General features: G+C 54.1%; 1 protein-coding gene across 3 annotated transcripts in view; it reads left to right on the top strand.

The window, feature by feature from the left end:
• Kiaa1671 (KIAA1671 ortholog) overlaps positions 1 to 8,559 on the top strand; it is a 163,372-nt gene that overhangs the window by 91,395 nt on the left and 63,418 nt on the right. The gene's annotated exons all lie outside the window — the stretch shown is intronic.

Raw genomic sequence — 8,559 nt, 5'->3', positions numbered from 1 at the left:
GGTCCGTGTGTTTTGCCAAGCTTGTTCCAAGTAGGTGCTTTAGACCACTGAGCCATCTCACCAGCCCCGATGATTCGCTTCTTAATCTCAGAATTAAATTCACTTTTTTTTTTTTTTTTTGAGACCTGTTCTCATTGTCTAGTTCAGGTTGGCCTTAAACTCACTATGTAGCCCAGACTGGGTTCAAACTCATGGCAATCTTCCTGCCTCAGCCTCCTGAATGCAAGGATTGCAGACATGTACCACCACACCTAGCTTCTCACACTTAAAAACAAACCTTTCCTTTCTTTGTTAACCAGTTATCCTTGTGGGAATGTGACATTTTGCATTTTTTTCCTTTTGGAGTCAAATGAGGACGTGTCTTCTCTGAGAATGTCACCAGAGAAAGGAGTCTGAACATTTCCTTTAGAAATTTCTGTGTAAGAAGTTCAGGCAAGACAGAACTGCACTGGAAGATGACAGTTGCCATGGCTATGGGGGGACACAGTACATTGCAGTTTACACAGTCTCTGGTAGACCTCTGATTGCATAGCTCCATTTTAGGGTTCTCTATAGGGAGGAGGTGACAGGAGGCACCTACTGCTGAGTCCTTGCTGGACCCAGAGAGCAGGTGTCTGTGAGCCTTGCCACCCCCATCTCCCTCACGCCCCATGGCCCATGGGGGTTAGTCCTGTCCCTGCCCAGTGGGGGTTGGGATTGCTATCTACATTTGGAGACAAGCCAGGCTCCTTCGAGTGACTTCAGTGCTTGTGTGTTCACTCATTCATTCTTGATCTGTTCACTCATTTATTCCTGAGCCATTCAGCTAATGTTGGCCAAGCCCCTCCTCTGTGCCAGGCACTGTTGGAAGCACCAGGCATCAAGGCTGGGTAAGAGATTGGTTTCTTCTCCAACCCAGCTCGTGCACCAGTGGGAGAGACAGATCGTAAACCCAGTCATGCCCCGTGCCAGCCAGTGTGTGAGGACAGCCAGACAGGGTCAGGGGGCAGAGAGACTGTGACCAGGAAGTCTCCTTAGAGGGTTCGGAGTGGCGATCTGGAAGGACTGAGCCCTGATGGGATCTGGAGAAGGGTGATTCAGGCAGAACCCCCGGGGAGGTGATGAGCTTATGCGAGGCGTGTGCAGCCAGTCTGGCCAGGCTAGTAGTGAGCAAGGAGGAAACACCCTGGGAGTCTGTGGGGCTGCAGCCGTGATGGGAAGACACTCTGGTGGTAGCAAGAGCAGAGGGTACTCGGGGGTGGAGGAGGGTCACGCCATGGGAGGCTGAGTAGGGCCATCCAGGCAGGAGGGCAGCAGTGAAGGGAAAGGCAGGGCCATGGGGCTTGGATCCAGGGCTCACAAGGGATGGGGAGTAGGGAGCGGTACCCAGGCTCAGGCCATAATGGACGAGGCAGATGGAGGAGAATGAGAAGCAGGGAGTGTCCTAGATTCCAGCCTGGACAGCAGGTTGGTGGGCAGTGGCTTCCACTGCGGCAGGAAAGCATGGAGCAAGCAGCTTGGGAGCTGGAGAAGACAGCTTCCTGCTGCATGCATCAGTCCGGGGAGTGCGGTGGCCTTGGCTTTTACAGATGGATGGCATTGAGGCCTTGTTGATGGGCTGCCCCAGCAGAGGGGAGATGTGGGTGTTGCAGGGGACAAGGGACAGCAGACACGGTGTGACATCCTTGAGTTGGTGGGAGGAGGTGGCATCAGAGCGCAAGAGGAGGGCCTCGCCGGTGGCCAGGGTGGCCTTTTCCCTCCCTGTGGATGGAGGAAGGCAGGAGGGAGGCTGAGGGTGGATGCAGGGGTTGCAAAGTAGCAGAAATAGAACACACTAAGCTTCCGAAGCAGAAAGATCTGGGTTCAAATCCAGCCGGGTGACCACAGTGAGTGGGTAAGCGTATAGAATGTGCAGAGCCAGCTCCAGGCAGCCACTCCCTCAGTCCTCACAGAATCCCTGCAATGACCAAGCAATTTCTGTTGCAGTCACCATTCACAGGTGAGGAGCTGGGGCTTGGAGAGGTACAACGAACTGTCCAAGTCGCACATCCTAATTGGGTCTCTCCACCCAGAGGCCACACATCCTGATCTTCTGTAGGACACAAGGCCTCACTGGGGCTGTTGGCAGAAACTGTGCTGTAGCAGACGTGGCACCCGCCCAGTGCCCCTCCTGGTGTTGGCGCCCAGTGGCCTCAACATACCCCCCCATAGCTATTTCTAATCACTTCCTGTCCAGGAAAAGCCACTGGCGACTGCAGCTGCTGTGGGTGGACATGTTGGAAGGGAGAGTGGGGCTGACTGGGGAGGTTGTTGTTGTTACAGTCCCACCCTGCTCGCATAGGCTTGGGGGCTCCCAGCTGCACACGCATGTGCGCACATGCAACATACATTCACACCGTTCTCTCCTTTCTGCCTGACACCCAGGCTGGCTTGCAGGTAGCCTACAGAGCCTGCTGCTGCTTTGTCCCCCCGTGCGGTACAGAAGAGAGTTTGTGGAGGGAACTTGTGGAGCATGACAGGACTCCCCTGCCGCTCCTCTGTGTGGCCCAAGGGACAAGGCAGCTCCCATCCACCTCCAGCCCTGTGCCCCAGGCCTTCTTGGGGGAAGGGAGTTGCTCTGCCCAGACCCCAGCGGCACTTTTGCCTGGGGTGGCTGCAGGCAGATACACCAGGGTTGGTTTACCTGACCTCCAAGCTTGGGGTGGGGTAGGAACAGAGAAGAACGGGGAGGAAGAAGGAGCAGGGCAGACTTTCCATCGTGTGGCTGGGTAACCGGACCCAGGACCCCTCCTGGGGGTGGGGAGGGCAGAGGCCTGCTACACAGCAGACTACAAGGAGGTCGTTCATTTCTGTCTTTCTTTCTTTCATGGGTACATGATAGTATTAAAACAGAAATATTACAAGTGGTACAGAGATACAGAATTTTACCTAACAAAAAAGTATGAATTTCACAGTATGTGTTGTAATGCATAGTGTGGTCTTCCAACTAGTTGTTCGTATTACCACACATGTGCATGCAAAATTGGAAGAAAAAAAAAGAAATATATAAGAAATGAAGAAGATAAAAAGGACAAACAATTGAAAAAAGGAGACAAAACAAATTAATCGTTAACTGCTCCTTTCCACAGACCAGCACAAATGTACAGTACAGTTGTCCAAACCATCCTGCTCACATACATAGATAAATCTCTCTCCCTACTTCCTCTCCTGTCCTTCTCCTCATCTCAACAATCCCTTTCTTTTGACGAGATTTGTTCCCTTCCCACTTTTTGGGAAGGGCTTAACATGGTGGGACCAAGGCCCAGAGAGGTATTGGAAAGTACGTCCCGAATCCCAGCCAGCTTGACCAATGAGTCTGTTTGCTGCTGCATCCTAAAAGGGCTGTGCCCTGTGACCATCCTGTGTGTCTTGGAAGATTGAGATGGCTGGGGACCCAGCAGTCTGCCTTCTCACCTCACCCTCTCCTGCCTGTAGAGCTCCAGTGAGCACCATGCTGGGCCTGGCTTTCTGCCCAAGCTGGTCACATCCTCAGGCTCATTTATGGAGGCCCTCGTGCACCAGGGTCCTATGGGAAGCCCCCACCCCCTGACTCTGACGAGGCTCACCTCAGTGGGGTCCTGAGGAGGCCACCAGCCTGCACACTGCAGACGCGGTATCCAGCCTGGCTCCGGCACAACACTGACCGCTTCTGAGCCTCCATTTCCTCTGCTGAAAATGGCAGAGGCGCCATCTGCTCTGCGATATGATTTTCGAGCCCACAAGGAAATGTGTGTACTGTATGGAGAGAGGAAAGGCGGCTCCACAGGGTTCAGGGTGCAGGGTCACAAGCCAGCGTGTGGGACAGAGCATCCCCTCCCATGTTTGTGTCTAGAGGAACATGAGCCCATGACAAGCTCCGGTCCTTCTGATGACCTAGAATCCTCCAGACTTGCCCTGTCACCCCACCTACCCCCACAGCCCTACTCGCTTTCTCCTGTGGTTCTGTCACTTCCCTGGCCCTCCACCGTCTGGCTATCCTCTGGCTTTCTCTTGCCTCTTCTCTGGCCCTACTCTTCTCTGGCTGGACCAGTGTCTCCTTTGAAGGACACTGCAGAGGGAAGAAGGCTGGCTTTCCTGTTGGACTCCAAGAGCAGAACTGTCCCTGGGGTCAGCCTGAGCAGGAGGATGTGGAAACAGGGCTTCTGGGTCCCTGGCCAGTACAGACGGCAGGCAGAGGGCTGAGCCAGGAGCCCTTCCTGTCCTCAACGTGTTGTATACAAAAATTGAAGCCCAAAGCCTGTGAGAAAAGCAGTGTGTGCCCGGGTCTGGTCTCCTCCAACAGAGGAGCTGTTTTCAGGACTGCTGACTAGCCCTGCCCCCCAGGCAGAGCCCCAGCACCTGGGGACTCAGAAGAACACAGGGTCTGTCATGACATTAAGGCTACTTACCCACAGCTCTCTCCAGGGGCCACCTCTGTGTGCCAAGGCACCAAGCAGAGAGCATTCAGGGGCTCAGTTTCACACATCTTCAGCTATAGTGTGAAGCACAGAAATGGCCTTGACTTCCAGTCCACATGCAAGGCCTTGGAGGCGGCTCAGCTCCCTACCCCTGTCTCCGCTGCTTCTGTTGGTCTTTGGGTGGTTCCCATTTGCCCAGACTCCTCATCCTGATCCTGTGCCCCACAGAGCCACTACTGTGTGGTCTCAGCAGCTCTGGAGACTGAGGCAAGACGAGCACAAGCCTGAGCCCAGCCCAGACAACATAGCAGAGCCAGGGCTTGAAATAAAACATAGGAAGGGCTAGGTGTGCAGCTCAGTGGTAGGGTGTCCCAGTACCACCAGAAAACAACAAAAGCCCTCAGTGTTCAAACTATTATTATGCCCTCTGGGGCCGCTAACCCTTATTGCTGAAACCATGGATGTGCTTGAGTCCTTGGAACTGAAGGTGGTAGGTGCGGGTCCCAAAGCTGTCCTGGGGAGCCCAGTGTTGTTCCTAGCTGACCCAAGTCCAAGGAGGAGAAGTGAAGTCAGAGGGGGTGAAGAGGACCATGCCAGGTAGTTTTTCCTCCTGTGGCTACCTCTTCTATACTCCACAGTGACAGGAATAGGTGGGGAGCCCCAGGCCCAAGGCCTGTGGCTATTAGACATGGAGGGCCACACCTTACAGCCTAGAATCTGGACTATTGGGAGCCTTGGTTTCCCCATCTATACAATGGGGCTCCAGGGCTTCCTGGCTAGCTCAGCCTGCTCCATTCTACTATGACAGCAGACCAGAGTGGGTGATGTGTACAGAGCAGAGCTGTTTCCTTCCCTGGTATGTACAGTCTGAAATCTCAAAGTCAGTGCACCAGCATCTACTGAAAACCTTGATGTGGAGACACACAGCAAAGTGAAGGATGAGAGAGAAGCCCTGTCCTCATGTGGCAGAAAAGCAAGGGAGACACAGAGTGAGAGACACACAGCATGCCTAGTGCCCCTGCAAGCCCTTGCCATAGGGACATCAGTCCATTGTCATCAAAGGCCTCATGACCTCCGTGCTCCGCTAGGCCCCTCCTTCCAATGCTGCTGTGCTGGGAGTTCAGTTTCCAATCTAAGAATTTCAAGGAAATTCAGAGTTCTACAGGTGAAGAGGGGGATAGGGCACACAGTAGGTCCTCAGCAAGTGACAGCTACACTGATGTTGTATTTGCACACACCCAAATGTAATGGCCTGCTGTCCCCCAGCCCCTGCATGGTGTTCTATGCATAGTAGAGCCTCAGAATGCTTGTTGAAGGTAGGAGGACAGGAGGGAGGCAGCAGGGCAAGAAAGTCCTTCCACTCCTCCTTTATTATCCTTCTGGGGACCTTAGCATCTCAGGGTGCTGCCTGGGGGCAGCTCAGCCAAGTGCTGCATAGCCACCGCTCAGAAATAAATGTCTTGGGGACACCGTGTGTCCTCATGCCAGTTCCAAGTTATTGCTGCCCAAGAACATCTTGCTTTCTTTCAGAAACTGATCCAAAGATGTGGCAGTTCAGCTGCCGGGAGGAGGGCAACATGTTCTCCAACTGCAGGCGGGCGGGGCAGCCACACACAGAGCCTAGCAGGATGCCCCTCAGAGCAGGGGTGGGTCCCTCAGCATCCTGGGGTCCCAGCGATGCCCCCGCCTTAGAGGAGGTCTGGAGCCACTGTATTTGGCTCCCAGCTCAGGGAGGAGGAGCTGGGATGACAGACTCGCCCCACCACAGACACTCCCTAGCTTGGAAAATGCTGTGTCCCACTTGAGCTGAGGGTGGGGCCAGGAAAGAAGAGCTGCGAGTTTCTGGCTGTTTCTAGAAAGATTCCCCTTTCTGGCCAATTCTGTTTGGCTTCTCCCAAGGTTAATTAAAGGCATGTTAGGTCATTAAATGACTACATGAAGAGGAATGTGATAAGGGAACACAAGGAAATAGGCACGGGCTTGGTTTATAAATAATCGGGGACCAACTCGGAAGATCGAGTCATTCCTATTTTTTCCCCCTTATCAGAATTCTTTTCCCTGTTGCCTTGGAAACCAGTCTGCTGCTGAGAGTTCTGTGACTGGGGTCCAAGCTGCAGTAATCCCATCATCTCCCACGGTGGGCATGCGGCGGGGCGCGGGGGTGTCTGTTGAGGGTGTTCCTGCCGCACACAGCTGCAGCATCTGGTGGGGAGACTGATGGGTAAACCAAGTCACAGCTCAACTGGGCAAGGATAATAGAGACAGGATGGGAGCCCAGAGATAGATTCTTGAGGGTGAGAGGAATCCGGGGAGGCTTCCTGGAGTGGAGGGGGCATCTAAGCCGAGATATGGAGAACAACAGAAGCTGGTCCTCACCAGCCAGACAGGGCCGGATGGTGTCGGGCAGAGGGAACAGCGCATGCGCACAACTGAATGCGAGCCAGCGAGGAACCCTGATCTCACAGTGGGCTGCACCTAATGGAATACGTATGCCTCTGACCACCATCTATCTGTAGAGTGTTTGCTGGGCAGCAGACACACGTACTCTGGCTTGCCTTTAGGTTCTCTGGAGGTATGCAGGGCCGCCGCTGACCAGGGCCTCTGCTGGGCATCCTGACCTCCCACACAGAACCGGTGCACCCTCAGCCTGGGAGATGCCCTTCTGAGAAGTCTCCAAGGAGGCTGGACCAGGCCCACCCAGGCTTAGAGAATCAGACGCTTCAAGTCCAGAGCCGCACTGGTCAGCCCCATGACCCTCAGCCAGGGGGCCTGTCCTCAGCAGGGCGTGCCCTCTGGGGCTGTTCTGCAAGCTGAGTCGGTGTGATGTGGGTGCGACTGGCGCCGCCTTCTTTATGCACTTGATGGCCTGGGCTGTGTGGCCTGGCATGGCTGCTCTTTCAGGAGGCAGGATGGAAAGAGGGCCATGTCAGCAAGGCTTCCTGGGGAAGGTTTGGAAAAGGCTGCCGGTTAAGGGATATAGGAGAGCAAGGAAGGCCCCTCTAGGCCTCAGTGAGCGGTCAGAACCCACAATGAAGAGGGCAAGTGGCCACTCTTCCTGGCCTTTGCTCTCTGGGTGCCTTCTTGGAGTACTCTTATTCTTCTTTCAAAGCCCCATTCTGATAGCCCTCTCCCTGAAGCCCTCGGTAAATGATCATGTCTTCACTCTTCTTTCCTCAACCTACTTTCTGGGTTGGATTTCACCTTCTCTCTTATTCACTTGACCATCCCAGCCCTTGACACTTGTAACTTTTTTCTGGCTGTTTCTTCTACTGGACAAGAAATTCCAGAAGTGTGTCTGTTTATATCTGATCTGGGGGAGAAAACGATAGAACCTTAGGTTTGAGTAATCTTTGGGGACACCTTTCTCCTTTGATGTGTGAGACTCAAAGATACCCCGAGTTCTTCAGAGACTGTGGCCCTCCTCGGGATCCGCACACAGCTCACAGAGTAACCCGTCAGGAAACGGTCATTCCGTGGATGCATGGCCAACATGTTCTGATTTGTGTAACTGCAGAGTCAAGGGGAGTTGGCCGGTGGTCTCTGGGTCCCACCTCCCATCCCAGACAGAATGCCTGTTTGTTTCCTGGAGCTCAGCAGCTTCCCTGAGATTTTTTGGTCCCATTACATAAGGGGATTTTGGGTTTTTTTTTTTTTTTTTTCTTTCCCTTTTCTGGTGCTCAGCAACATCCCAAGAGTTTCCTGGAGAGAAGAGAGGAGTGGAAAGTCCTCCGGGAGGAAGGGTTTGTGCTGGCCCAGTTTTCTGGGAGCGGGGCTTTTTATAGTCACTTCAGACCACAGCGTACCTACAGGAGGCCCTGAGTGAGCCGGCCCTCACCCTGCGCTTCCACAGGCTCCCGCTCCCTTTCCCACGGATGGAGCAGACAGGGCAGGGCAGGCAGCCGGCTGGCCAGCCATGTGGCCTCTCCTTTCCTGCCTCGTGCCTCCCGCCCAGTTGGAGTCAGCAAAGACCAGGACGTGTTTGTGTTCCTCTTTGGCAGAGGTGGGAGGTGGGGAGCGCAAACACCACTTATCAGCTTTGTGGCCTCAGGCTGATCACCGAACTTCTCTCTGCCCCAGTTTCCCCATCTGTAAAAAGGGGAGTGCTGAGCATAACACAAGCCCGGTTGTGTTGTAGGGAGGGGGC

Source organism: Octodon degus, unplaced genomic scaffold (assembly GCF_000260255.1).
Source record: "Octodon degus isolate 3935 unplaced genomic scaffold, OctDeg1.0 scaffold00021, whole genome shotgun sequence".
Classification (NCBI taxonomy): domain Eukaryota; kingdom Metazoa; phylum Chordata; class Mammalia; order Rodentia; family Octodontidae; genus Octodon; species Octodon degus.
This window is presented reverse-complemented; position numbering and strand designations above follow the sequence as displayed.